This window comes from Taudactylus pleione, unplaced genomic scaffold (assembly GCF_031769625.1).
Source record: "Taudactylus pleione unplaced genomic scaffold, aTauple2 ptg000201l, whole genome shotgun sequence".
Lineage (NCBI taxonomy): Eukaryota > Metazoa > Chordata > Amphibia > Anura > Myobatrachidae > Taudactylus > Taudactylus pleione.
This window is the reverse complement of record NW_028284603.1, coordinates 10201695-10216342: the sequence shown is the minus strand read 5'-3', so window position 1 is coordinate 10216342 and position 14648 is coordinate 10201695. Positions and strand designations below refer to the sequence as shown.

General features: G+C 47.3%; 1 long non-coding RNA gene across 3 annotated transcripts in view; it reads right to left on the bottom strand.

Moving 5' to 3' along the window:
• The window catches only part of LOC148518199 (uncharacterized), a 103373-nt gene that overhangs the window by 25459 nt on the left and 63266 nt on the right, over nucleotides 1-14648 (bottom strand). The window contains exon 4 of one of the 3 annotated variants that reach the window (XR_015878988.1): nucleotides 11760-12064. The exons of the other annotated variants lie outside the window; for them this stretch is intronic. This is a non-coding gene — a long non-coding RNA (uncharacterized LOC148518199). The remainder of the gene's footprint in view (nucleotides 1-11759; nucleotides 12065-14648) is intronic. 3 annotated transcript variants of the gene reach the window in all.

The window sequence follows — 14648 nt, the reverse complement described above, 5'->3', positions numbered from 1 at the left end:
AGCGCATTTCACATGGGAAAGCCTGTGATCAATACACATAAATATGAATGTAAAAAAAAAATTAACCCCACCACAAACGTATCACATCATAATGAAGTACTTGCCTACCTTTTGCTATATTGCTTCTAAGAGATACCAGAAATAAATGTCCAAGGATCAAGTGTGGTGGGCATGACAACGTAGTTCGCATTGCTCAGCAAGGGGGAGTCATGCTAATGCATTTCACATCACATACCTGCTCACTTCAGGAGCGATCAGGATGGGTGGTGGGTTCACTACACTCCCAGTAGTCTGGAAGGACTCCCCAAAATTCAGGAGTTTTCCAGACACAATGGCAGCACAGATGGTGTTGTGGTTAGCATTGCTGCCTCACAGTGCTGAGGGTGTGGGTTCAATTCCCACCTTAGCTCTATATTCTCTCTGTGGGTATATGTGTGTTTCCCCAGGTTCTCTGGTTTTCTCTCACACTCCAATAAATAAACTGATAGATTAATTGATTCCCAACAAACATGAATGGGCAACTATATAAATAAATGGTAAGAGTGATATTATTTATATTTATAATAATGTTTCAATTGATTTTTTTTAAAGAAATATACTCTTTAGGGCTGTGTGTCAACTATAGAGACAAAAAAATGACATATTTCTGAATTTTTGTTTGTCTATTCATTCCAGCATTACACACAAACTACTGTAAACTTAAAGTGAAAGGCAGCTGATTTGTTGGTACCTAATCTCTCTCCACTTTATCTCTCTCCGAAGTGTGCTATATCTCCCCATAGTATGAAATATTATCATTTTGAACATGTGGTGATTATTGTAGCAAGGAAAGTTTATGTGGCATTACCAAGGGAATTCTATTAAAGAATTTTAATACATTTTTTCATAATCTCGGTAAAGCACTGCAGAAAATGTGTGCTCTTTATAAGTAACTGGTAGTAATGATGTTATCTATACTTATTATAAAGTTTTGGGGACATGTACTCCATAGGGCTCTGTATGAACTATCGAGATAAAAAATATTTTTTTAGAATTTTGGTGATTATCTTTATAAGGATAGTTTAATTTTTATAAGCATAGTTTAGATGGCATTGCATAGAGAATTATATTATAGAATTATTATATTTTGTTTAAAATGCTCCTCTTATAATGGACAGCACAGACGTTATATTGCTGATGGTATATTTCCCCTAAGTGCAAAATATTATCATTTTGAACTTGTGGTGATTATTGTAGTAAGGAAATTTTTCATGGCATTACCAAGGGAATTCTATTAGATAATGTGAACAGATTTTTTCATAATCTCTGTAAAGTACTGCAGAATATGTGTGCTCTTTATAATAAGTATAGATAATATTATTATTGCCAGTTACTTATAAAGTTTTAATGGGATTGTTTTGGAGATATGTACTCCATAGGGCTGTGTATGAACTATCAAGACAAATTATTTTTTTTTTCAGAATTTTGGTGATTATCTTTATAAGGATAGTTTATGTTTTATTAGGATAGTTTAGATGGCATTGCCTATGGATTTCTATTATTAGATATTGTTTAAAATGCTCCTAGAGATTGTGGGTTCAATTCCCACCTTGGACCTATATTCTCTCTGTGGGTATGTTTGTTTTTTTTCCATGTACTCTGGTTTTCTCCCACACTCCAATATAAAAACTGGTTAATTGGTTCCTACCAAACATGAATGGGCAGTTATATAAAAAACATGTAAGTATGATTTTATCTCTACTTATAGTTGTTTCAATGTATTTTTTTTTTTTTAGAAATATGTCATTTTACCTACGCTGGGAGCCCGGCGCCCGGCAAACCAATTGAAGGTAAGGTGGGTGTGGACAGCCGTGGGCGGGGGTTAGATTTATGGTCTCTCAGGGGGGAGTTAGGGTTAGGCACTCCCCCAGGATGGTTATGGTTAGGATAGGGGAAGGGCGGTTAGGCACCCCCGGGAGTGGTTAGGGGTTAGGCACCCCTAAGGTTAGATAGGGGGGGGTTAGGTAAGTAAATAATTAAAATACTTACCTGTCGGGATCTTCACTGCCGGTCTTCCAGCGTCGGGATTTGAACATTTGTCTGGTGGTATTTTATACACCAGAGTACACCATAATCCTGGCAGATTATGGTGTACTCCTACACACTGGCAGATTAGCGTTCCAACCAAAATTGGCAAAATTGTTCTACTGTTGTGGCCAGCATTAGTCCCTAACTACTGTACCTAGATGCTGCATCGCAAGAGATATGATCAGGGCCATTACTAGAGTAGTGTTACCTGTGCCACCACAGTCCCCCTTCTGCTCTCAGTCCCTTGTCTCATTTCTCTATTTCTCACACTTGTCCAGTCTCCTCTCTGTCTTGCTTATACCTGCCAGTCCCCCATCTTCTCTCTGTCTTGCTTACACATGCCAGACTCCCATCTCCTCTCTGTCCTGTTTATTCCTCCCAGTCCCACATCTACTCTCTGTCCTGCTTATAGCTGCCAGTCCCCCATTTCCTCTCTGTCCTGCTTATTCCTGCCAGTCCCACATCTCCTCTCTTTCCTGCTTACACCTGCCAGTCCCCAGTCTCCTGTCTGTACTGCTTATAACTGCCAGTCCCCCATCTCATCTCTGTCCTGCTTATTCCTGCCAGTCCCACATCTCCTCTCTGTCCTGCTTATACCTGCCAGTCCCCCATCTCCTGTCTGTACTACTTATACCTGCCAGTCCACCATCTCCTCTGTCCTGTTTATTTCTCGCAGTCCCCCATCTCCTCTCTGTCCTGCTTATACCTGCCAGTCCTCATCTCCTCTCTGTCCTGCTTATACCTGCCAGTCCCCTGTCTCCTCTCTATCCTGCTTACACCTTTCCAGTCCCTGGTCTGTTCTCTGGGCCTGATTCAGAGCCGCTCGTAAGCGGCCACTCGTTCGCTCCGAGCGATGTTCGCACATCTGCGCATGCATATGGGTCGTAATGCGCATGCGCCAACCAGTCAGTGCGGTCAGAAATCGAGCACTCGCAAAATAGCGAGTGCCTGCTAATTTGAGTGACAGGATGAGGCATTTGTAGGTGGTAACAGGGGAAGGTGCTTGAAAACGGGGAGTGGAGATCCTAACGCAGGCATGCGAAACGGTCAAAACGGGCGTTTTAAGGGTGTGCATAATTAACAAAGCAGCGTCATCGACCACGTCACTTTGTTGTTTCTTAGCCTGAACTGTTCGCATGATTGCGGTAGGAAAATCCTACCACAAGCACTGCGAGCAGTTCAGACGCCTTTTGATGTACTCGATTAATCAAATAAATAGCGGAGATGACGTAGGATGCGAGCGGCCAGGGGGTGTCTTTACAAAATAGCGAGCGCATGTTTCGTTTGCTCGCACAGACATAGAGGCGTCAACAGACTGCAAACAGCGAGCGCTCAATTTAAATAGCCGGCCCCTTTTTCTGAACGAGCGAGCGCAAATAGCATCCGGCTCTGAATCAGGCCCTCTGTCCTGTTTACACCTGTCAGTCCCCCATCTCCTCTCTGTCCTGCTTATACCTGCCAGTCCCCCGTCTCCTCTCTGTCCTGCTTATACAAGCAAGTCTCCCATCTCCTCTCTGTCCTGCTTATAGCTGCAGGTCCCCCCATCTCCTCTCTGTCCTGCTTATACTTGCAGTCCCCTGTCTCCTCTCAGTTCTGTTTACTCCCGCCAGTCCCCCATCTCCTCTCTGTCCTTCTTATTTCTTCCAGTCCCCCATCTCCTCTCTGTCCTGCTTATACCTGCCATTCCCCCCATGTCCTCTCTGTCCTGCTTATACCTGCCAGTCCCCCATCTCCTCTCTGTCCTGCTTATACCTTCCAGTTCCCCCATCTCCTCTCTGTCCTGCTTATACCTGCCAGTCCCCCCATCTCCTCTCTGTCCTGCTTATACCTGCCAGTCCCCCATCTCCTCTCTGTCCTGCTTATACCTGCAGGTCCCCCCATCTCCTCTCTGTCCTGCTTATACCTGCCAGACCCCCGTCTGCTCTCTGTCTCTTGTCTCATTTCTGACCATCTCACACTTGTCCAGTCTCCTCTCTGTCCTGATTATACCTGCCAGTCCCCTTGTCACGTCTGAGACTGGAATATGAGACGTGGTGGGTCTAGGTTGTGGGAGGAAGCGGAGACGAGAGGCCTGGATATATGTTCTCCTCATCCACAGGTCTTGAGTGTTGGTGAGACCTGGGCAAAGGTGCAGAATCTAACCCACAGGATGGTGTACGCCAGTGACCCCCCAAGCGGGATTTGGGCTTCGCTGCACCCCATGAGCAGGTCGCGGTCCTTTGACCAGGTACCCAAGCCCCACGGGAATAGAGACACAACACCCGTAGCCCAAAGAGGTTATGCCTGGGTAAGCACAAAGCAATAACCTAACAATATAGTGACAACCCCTTGACACGTAAGATCAATATCAAGAAGGAATTCAAGTGGAGAAGGACTCACGGTTACTTGAACAATCACCAGAGACGGAAGGAACACAAGTAGATATGGCGTATAGTACTGCACCGGTATTCGCCAGGGACAGAAGGCACACAAGTAGAGGTGGTATACACTGCTGCACGGATATTCACCAGAGACAGGAGGCACACAGGTAGAGATGGTATACACTGCTGCACGGATATTCACCAGAGACGGGAGGCACACAGGTAGAGATGGTATACACTGCTGCACGGATATTCACCAGAGACGGGAGGCACACAGGTAGAGATGGTACACGCCTGCCTGGCGTTCAACCGATGTGCAGTTTGAAGATAGATCAGATTCTTATGGTCTGTAATAATCGTGACAGGAAATTTAGCTCCTTCAAGAAGATACCGCCATTCCTCCAAGGCTAAATGCATAGCTAAAAGCTCTTGGTCGCCTATAATATAATTCCTCTCTGCAGGAGAAAATTTACGAGAGAAGAATCCACAGGGATGAGTCTTCCCATCTTCTGCAATCTGAGATAATACCGCCCCTACTCCAACAGAGGATGCGTCCACATCTACAATGAAAGGTTTGTCTATTTGAGGCTGGCAGAGGACTGGGGCTCTAGAAAAGGCAGCTTTTAGTTCTTGAAAGGCTTGTACTGCTGGATCAGACCATTTAGAAGGATTGGCTCCTTTTCTCGTAATGGAGGTAATGGGTTCCACCAGTGTAGAAAAATGTGGGATAAATCTCCTATAATAGTTTGCAAATTCTAAGAACCGCTGAGTGCCTTTTAAAGAAGTAGACAGGGGCCACTCAGAGATTGCTTTTAGTTTGTAAGGATCCATCTGAAGACTCCTCCCGGAGATTATATGACCCAAAAAAGGTACCGAAGTTTGATCAAAAATACATTTGGACAGTTTTCCAAAAAGGTGATGAACACGAAGGCGGGATAATACTTCCCGTCCATGAAGATGATGGCTCTGTAAATCTCTGGAAAAAATTAAGATGTCGTCGAGATAAATCACAACAAATTTTTGAAGAATATCCCGGAAGACCTCGTTGACATAACCTTGAAATATAGCTGGTGCATTGCAAAGACCGAAGGGCATTACAAGGTACTCGAAGTGCCCATCTCTGGTATTGAACGCCGTCTTCCACTCATCCCCAGCTTTAATTCGAATCAAATTATGCGCACAACGTAGATCCAGCTTGGTGAAGACCTGAGCCCCTTGGACTTTGTCAAAAAGTTCTGAAATTAAAGGTAAGGGGTACCGATTCTTTATGGTGATTTGATTTAATCCTCGGTAATCTATGCAAGGACGGAGTCCTCCATCCTTTTTCCCTACAAAAAAGAAACCTGCCCCTGCAGGAGAAGAAGAGGGCCGAATAAACCTTTTAGCGAGGTTTTCCTTAATGTATTCTTCCATGGCAGAGGTCTCTGGAACGTACAAGGGGTAAACACGACCACGTGGCTGATTTTTTCAGAGAAGTAAATCGATAGTGCAATCCCATGGTCGATGCGGAGGAAGTTCATCTGCGGCTTGTTCACAGAATACATCAGCAAACTCTTGATAAGCCTCAGGCAACCCAGGCTGGGGGGGGTGTCTTGGAGACTCAGGACGGAATAACTTCTCCGCCGAATTGGAAACTGTTGCTTGGTTACATACTGGAATGACCTTGGTCAAACAATTTTGAAAACAATGTGAGCCACAGGATAGGATTTGCATTGCATCCCAGTTGAAGACAGGATTGTGTTTTTTCAACCAGGGCAATCCTAATACTAGCTCATAGGAGGATTCGGGTAATACAAAAAATGCCAGCATTTCCTGGTGTTAGCATCCAACTCGGACAGTCACCGGATAAGAGAGCGAAGAAATGGGTAGCCCCACCAGAGTTTTACCATCTAGACCGGAAAGTAACAATTTATTAGGTAGGGGGATGACTGGAGCACCTAAAGTGTGATTCAACTTTTCTGAGATAAAATCACCAGCGGCTCCCGAATCAATTAAGGCTTGGACCCTTCTTGTTCTGGACTTATGGGAAAGCGACACTACTAGAAGACTATCTGATAATTGGGATGGCTTGAGAATGACCCCCAACTGAATGCTCCCTACTTCAGTCAGGGTCTCGCATTTCCCGCAAGTAGAGAACAGTTCTTCAGAATGTGGTTAGGTGCAGCACAATAAATACACAATTTATTCTGGAAGCGTCTATTGCATTCTGCCGTGGTGAGTTTGGTCCTATTGACCTGCATCGGTTCCTCTTCACTAGCCGAGGTGGGCATAGGTGGATTTGCAGCAGAAGAACGAGCTGGTAAACGTTCACCTCTTCCCCTACTAGACCACCTCTCCCGGTGACGAAGGTCAATTTTGATGCAGAGAGAGATAACGTCAGCGAAGGATTCCGGAAAATCTCTGGAGGTGAGTTCATCCTTCATCCTCTTAGAGAGTCCATGAAGGAAGGACGCCTTAAGAGCTTCCTCGTTCCATTTCAATTCCGATGCCAGGGTCTGGAACTGGACTACATACTGTCCAACGGATCATGCAACCTGACGCACATGGAGAAGATCAGAAGATGCAGATGCAGAATGGCCTGGCTCATCAAAAATTCTCTTAAATGCTAAGACAAATTCCTCGTAAGTAGATACGATGGAGTCGGCCCATTCCCATAGGGGGGAGACCCAGTCTAAAGCTGCTCCCGTTAACAGTGATATCACATATGCCACTTTCGCCCGAGATGTGGGAAAATTCTGGGGAAGACATTCAAATTGGATCTCACATTGATTGATGAATCCTCGGCACCGCCTGGGATCACCGTCAAACCTCTCTGGAGTTGCTAACTGGAGTCGGGGTTTGGGAATAGAAGCCACCAGAGGAGGAACTGATGGAGAAGGTGTGGGAGCTGCAGCCGGAGGAGCCGAAAGAATAGAAGCCAACGTGGTTTGAATAGAAACCAGTTGCCTTGAGAGCTCCTGTAAATACTGAGCCACTTGTTGTTGGGCTGCCTCTTGGTTGTCCATCTGAGAGGTCAACTCTTGCAGTGACCCACTACCTTGGGATCCTGCAGCTCCATTGGGTCTGAACAAACTGTCACGTCTGAGACTGGAATATGAGACGTGGTGGGTCTAGGTTGTGGGAGGAAGTGGAGACGAGGGGCTTGGATTTATGTTCTCCTCATCCACAGGTCTTGAGTGTTGGCGAGACCTGGGCAAAGGTGCGGAATCTAACCCACAGGATGGTGTTCGCCAGTGACCCCCCCAAGCGGGATTTGGGCTTCGCTGCACCCCGTGAGCAGGTCACGGTCCTTTGACCAGGTACCCAAGCCCCGCGGGAATAGAGACTCAACACCCGTGGCCCAAAGAGGTTATGCCTGGGTAAGCACAAAGCAATAACCTAACAGTATAGTGACAACCCCTTGACACGTAGATCAATATCAAGAAGGAATTCAAGTGGAGAAGGACTCACGGTTACTTGAACAATCACCAGAGATGGAAGGCACACAAGTAGAGATGGCGTATACTGCTGCACGGGTATTCGCCAGAGACGGAAGGCACACAGGTAGAGGTGGTATACACTGCTGCACGGATATTCACCAGAGACGGGAGGCACACAGGTAGAGATGGAATACACTGCTGCACAGATATTCACCAGAGACGGGAGGCACACAGGTAGAGATGGTATACACTGCTGCACGGATATTCACCAGAGACAGGAGGCACACAGGTAGAGATGGTATACACTGCTGCTGTAAAGCAGGTTAGGAACCTGGTCCAGGAACTCAACTAAGGCATGCTAGGAGATAACCATTGTTCAGGCAACTTCCTATAACCTGTGGAAAAGTTTTCTACCCAAGGGAACCCTTTGATAGATTCACAGCGTCAGCTGATCACTCACCTATCCTGGGAAAGAGATACTGTCACATGGGCCGACTGTCATGGCGGCGCCCATGTCCGGAATTGCGATGCCAGACACCAGCCCACCCGGAAGCCACTGCATGCGGGAAGAATGCTCAGTTTCTCCCCCGCCGATGCGCCAGCTGCCCGGCCACCCAGGATGTCAGGGGAAGCTGGCAGAGCGGTAAGCAGGAGCCGATCCCTGGCTGAGCCCTGACACCCCTGTCTCCTTTCTGTCCTGCTTACACCTACCAGTCCCCTGTCTCCTTTCTGTCCTGCTTACACCTGCCAGTCCCCCATCTCCTCTGTCCTGCATACACCTGCCAGTCCCCCGTCTCCTCTCTGTCCAGCTTACACCCGCCAGTCCCCGTCTCCTCTCTTTCTTGCTTATACCTGCCAGTCCCCCGTTTCCTCTCTGTCCTGCTTATACCTGCCAGTCCACCTTGTCTGCTCCCTGTCCCTTGACCTGTTTCTGTATCTCTCACACGTGTCCCTGTCTCCTCTCTGTCCTGCTTATACCTGCCAGTCTCCCGTCTCCTCTCTGTCCTGCTTATACCTGCCAGTCCCACATCAACTCTCTGTCCTGCTTATAGCTGCCAGTCCCCCATCTCCTCTCTGTCCTGTTTATTCCTGCCAGTCCCACATCTCCTCTCTGTCCTGCTTACACCTGCCAGTCCCCAATCTCCTGTCTGTACTGCTTATAACTGCCAGTCCCCCATCTCATCTCTGTCCTGCTTTTACCTACAGTCCCCCTAGAACACCAGGGCAGCAGGGTGCTAGGGCGGCCATTGCTCTGGGGTCTATGCCTACAGGGGGGAGGTAGGCTCTCCCTGTTGGCTCCTACCCCACCCCTCAATGCTTTTCCTCTTAAAAAGAAGTTGTTTCAGGGTCATTGCTCCTCCTTTCTCTTCTCCTTAGAGATGCTGGACAGCCATTTATTTTAATGTCCACAGTTCAGCTGGTCTTTGGAGAGTACAGGTTCCAGGTCTCCCTATATGCCTCACCCTCATCGGATAGGTTATACCTATTGCTCCTGCCTTCTCTGTTGGGGCTGGTTTGTTGAAAGTTTATTGCCTTTTATTGCATTGAATGTTCTGTATATTTGACTGTTAATGTATTTTGCATAAATCAGTCTCTGCATAGCCCCACTTATTTGTTGATCTGTGGTGCATTTATATTCTCTGCTCTAAACTTTGTTTGGCACATCTCAGTTCTTGCTTGGACATCGGTATGATTTGCCACCGGACACATGTCCGGCGGTTTAAATCCCGACACTGTCATACTGGCACCAGTGAAGATCCCCACTGCGCTGAAGGTAAGTACTAACTCTCCTTTAGAGGGGTGCCTAGCCCTAATCTCCCTCCCTAGTGCCTAAACCTAACTCCCCCTTCCCTGTTGAATAAATCTAACCCTCCCGAGGGGGTGCCTAACCCTAACCCCCCATTTCCCTAGCCTAACCATAACCCTCCTGGGAGGGGTGTCTAACCCTAAGTCCCCCCGGGAGCCCCTAACCTGACCCTCCCCCCCCGAGCGACTCCCGGCATAGGTAAAATGACAGGCATCAAGATTTCGACGCCTGTCATTAGATCCTTGCCGGGATTAGACAGTCGGGATGCTGACGGTCGGCATTTAGACAGTTGGCATCTTGATTGCATACCCTTGCTTGGGTGTGTGGAATTGTCCTTGGATTCTGTATTATGTCTTTCAGCAGTAAAGCTCCCAAGGAGGTGGGTGCTTCTAAGCAAAGTACTGTGGTTTCTACATAGGTTCTGGACCATGATGTTCGCTGTTTTACTACTTCACAGCAGGGAGCTATCGCCACTGCAACTGCCAGCCAGGAACCTGCTTGGATTTCCTCGCTGTCACTTGTAATGCTACAAGTAGTGAATAGACTCTCAGCTCCTGTGGTAGCGCCCTCTGTGACTGGCCCTTCAGGTGTGGCCCAGGGTTCTAATGCAATGTCCTCCCCATTGCTTCCTGCTGCTATGGAACCTCCTTGGATGCAGTCCTTTACTCAGTCAGTTAAGGGATTAGCACAGGCTTCTGAGTCCTTTAAAACAGATGCTGGATAGGGAGCGCACTACTAAGCATAGGCCTACTAAGAGGGACAGCTTTACACCATTGTCTGATATTGAATCTGACTCCTATGTTCCTTGCGATCTGGAGGAAGATCGATTGGTGGTTTCTGATGGGGAATCTTTGTCCATTTCAGAGGATTCCCAGCCTAAGGTAGATGTGGTTTCCTTGATTAAGGCAGTTAAGTCTGTTTTACTAATCAAGGATGTGGAACCAGTATCTGTATCCAATGCTCCAGTATTCAAACAGCAAAGGAAGGTAGTGTCAGAATTTCCTTAATCAGCGCAGCTTGAGGATCTTTTGGCGGAAGCTTGGTCTCACCCTAATAAGAGTTTTCCAGGTTCCAAACGCATTACTACTTTTTATCCTCTGCCGGCTGATGTTCGGACTAGATGGGAATCTCCTTCCCCAGTTGTTGTGCATGTTGCTCGCTTGGTTAAGATTATTACTCTTCTTCTTCCTAATTCGGCATCACTTAAGGATTCAACGGATAGGAAGTTATAGAATTTTTTCAAGTCTATTTACTCCAATGTGGGCGCTGTAGCTCGCCTAGCCCTTGCTTCTGCCTGGGTTGTGAAGGCCATCGGTAGCTGGGTTGATGCCCTGGCAGTTGGCCTTATGTCCGGTGCCCACAGGAATGATCTTTTGGCTCTCAGGGAGCATGTCTGGGAAGCTGCTTATTATCTTCGGGAGGCTGCCATAGTGTTATGACTCTTATGCAAGGAGAGATTGCAGGACCGCTGACCAGGGCAATGTATGATAGAAGAGTGGCAGTCCTTACATTACGCGCCTTATCTTGACACCCTCTGTTTCTAATCTTTCATGAGGACAGAGTTGTCCTTTGAATGTGACTAGATTACCTTCCTAAGGTTGATTCCAGGTTTCACATCAATCAAGAGATTGTGGTTCCTGCTTTCCAGGATCCGGATTCTTCTCCGGATGAGACTGTTGTTTGGGCCCTCCGGATTTATGTAGATAGGACAAAGGACCTATGTAGGACAGATGCTCTCTGTGTCCTGTATGACTTTCGCAAACAGGGCTGGCGAGCGACTAAGCAGACACTGGCCAGATGCATCTGTTTGACTATTTGCCATGCTATGGCGGATCTTCCTGCACCTTCAATGGGAACTTCATGGGCAGTATGACGTGGTGCTTCTGCAGAGCAGCTGTGTAAGGCGGCCACTTGGTCTTCTGCCAATATATTCCTGAAGTTCTATTCCTTTGATACCTTTGCCACACCTGATGCAGCTTTTGGGAGCGAAGGGTTCTCAGCGCAGCCCAGGAGTGTCCCCTCCTTTAGGGGATTAGCTTTGGGATGTCCTAGCGTAAAGCCTATGTCCCCTATGGAAGAAGAAGAAAAGGAGATTTATGTGCTTACCTGTTAAATCCTTTTCTTCAATTCCTTAGGGGACACAGGGTTCCCATTCCCGATGCACCTGGTTTGCAGGGCTCTGCTCTGCTTTCAGTTCTCCTGTTCACATGTCTTGCGCGCTTTGACTTGAGTGCATGCCGGTCTTCCTTCTTCTATTTCTTGCTCCTTGTCATAGGCTTGTTAACTTAACTGAAGTGGCCTATGGCAGGATATAGGGGGAAGGGGGATCCTGGGTGGCATATAACAAAGCAAACTGTGTTGTGCCCAGACTCCTTTCCACCAACCTATACTCAGCGTAAAGCCTGTATTCCCTATGGAATCAAAGAAAAGAATTTATCAGGTAATATATATATATATATATATATATATAATTTCTAATACATACTGTATAAGGAATTTATTAGCGCAAAACACCTAACATGTTCTTTCTGTTTAAATATGATTTAGTTATTCAGATCCCCACAGATAGAAGCTTTCCCAGCAGCCACTGTCCTGGAAGGAGAAGAGGTCAGACTACAGTGTGTGAGCACCAGTAAAACAGGAGCCCCTCTCTTGTACACATTCTATAGATGCTCACAGACTATACAGGGAGCTTCTACTGTCAACTGCTATCTCATCGCCCGAGCTGGAGAGGAGCATACTGGGGTCTATACATGTTCTGTACAGTCCAAGGGTGGGAACGTCCAGAAACACAGCACAGCGTTACATATCCTGGTGCAGAGTGAGTGCTAATTTAGATCAATTATTATTATTTATTTTTTATATCCCTTCATTAGTAACTGTGTGTAATAATTTTATTTACCAGTTTATGTTGCATAATGTAAATAATTATGGTTCAAGGAGCACAGGCTGGAAAACCCTAGTACTGGTTACCAGGGGCACAGAGAGGAGGGGAGAGCTGTTACTAATTACCTGGGCCTGGGCTTGTTGGAAGGGCCTGGGGGGGGACCAGGGTCCACTGCCATCCTCCCCCTGCGTCGTACCTGTCAGCAGCCCCTCTCCCCAGCCCAGCACATGCTGCTCTATGCTGGGCTACAATGGAGTTTGGAATGCTTATGCCTCTGAGCAGCAGCAGCAGTCTCCTCTGCCTGTGATGGGTGGGGGGAGCAATTACAATGATCGCACCCCCCAGGGGCTGGCAACTTTTAGCCTGGGGGGCAAATGCATGCAGGTGGCCCTGGCAGAGGAGCAGCGTGTAGCCAGGGTGCCCGAAGAACGTGCGTGCTACGGTGCCCCCACCTCATGTGGTCCAGGGAGGAGGTGGGTCTATATGGGATTAATGTAAAGTAAAAATAAAGATTAGGGACAGCCCCATCGTGGTGTCCTTATGCAGTGCCCCCCTGTGCCCCAGGAGAGGACCCCCTTATGCAGGCCTCCAGTAGTGCCCCCAGTAGTGATCCCCCTATGCAGTGTCCCTTAAACAGTGCCCCCAGTAGAAAGCCCCTTATATAGTGCCCCCAGTAGTGTCCCCCCTTGTAGTGCCCCCCTGTAGTGCCCCCAGAAGTGATGTCCCCCTTGTAGTACCCCCAGTAGTGGCCCCCCCTTGTAGTGCCCCCCCTGTAGTGCCCCCAGTAGTGATCTCCCCCTTGTAGTGCCCCCAGTAGTCCCTCCCTCTTGTAGTGTCCCCGGTAGTGGTTCCCCCTTTGTAGTACCCCCAGTAGTAGTCCCTCCCTCTTGTAGTGCCCCAAGTAGTGGTTCCCCCTTTGTAGTGCCCCCAGTAGTCCACCCCTTGTAGTGCCCCCAGTAGTAGTAGTCCCCCCCCTTGTATTGCCCCCATTAGTAGTAGTCTCCCCCTTGTGGTGCCCCCAGTAGTGGTCTCCCCCTTGTAGTGCCAGCCTCCCCCCCAGTAGACACACGTAGAAAAAAAACCCCACTTACCTGAATCCCCGCTCCCGCCATCGCCATCCGCTCCTCCGTCTGTCCTTCCCGGGCTGGGCTGCTCTGCATTATGGGAGAAACGTCATATGATGTCATGACGCCTCTCCCATTGCCCACTGCGGGAGCTGGAAGATGGAGCGGCTCCTGCAGTGGGCGCAGCAGCAGCTAATGACAGTCTGACAGACTCTCATTGGCTGCTGATCAAAACAAACACATAGCTGCCGGAGCTGGCGGCTGTGTGTTTGTTACTTGTGTAGTGCTGGCCGAACTCCGTCCAGTCAGCGCTACACACGCGGTGCAGTCTGTGTTTGCTCCTTCGATGCCTTTGTCTCCCCTTTGGTCCACTAATGAATATTATCTCTTGACTATACCCCAGATTCAGGATGCAGTATATCAGGTTAGACATGAGGGGGATAGTTTTGGGCATCTCTGCCTACAAAGCACACTGGAGATCTTGAGATGCTTCAGAGACAGGCTACCTTATTTTTCATTTTTTTAATTGAAACAAGACATGTCAATACACTGAAGAAAGTTGTTCACTAACAGAAGAACAAAAAAATTACACTTCCTCAAACTTTCCAGAAAGACAAGTCACAGTAATGGAATGGAGAACAGGTATAAAAAATGGATCACAAACTATAACAATATATCCATAGTACATGTTTACATATGAAGTATATAACACATGAATGAAATGTCACCCGCCTCCCGGAGTAAAATAGAAGAATATTTATAAAAACGTATACTCCTATATGTTAATCGGAGGGTCCCCTTCCAACAATCTCAACCTATTCCAAGATGTTAGGCTTAAAACAATCGTGTATCCTTCTCTGCATCATATTAGACAGGGTTCCTATATAATGCTCCCAGACGTCAAAGAAACCTCCCATTCGTTTCTCTTTCACAAACATTGTTTCAACCCAGTCCATCCGAAAAATATGCTAAAGTTTTTCTTTGTATAAATTAAAAATAGGAGGAACTGGATTAACACAATTTTGCTATATCGTTGTCTTGGCT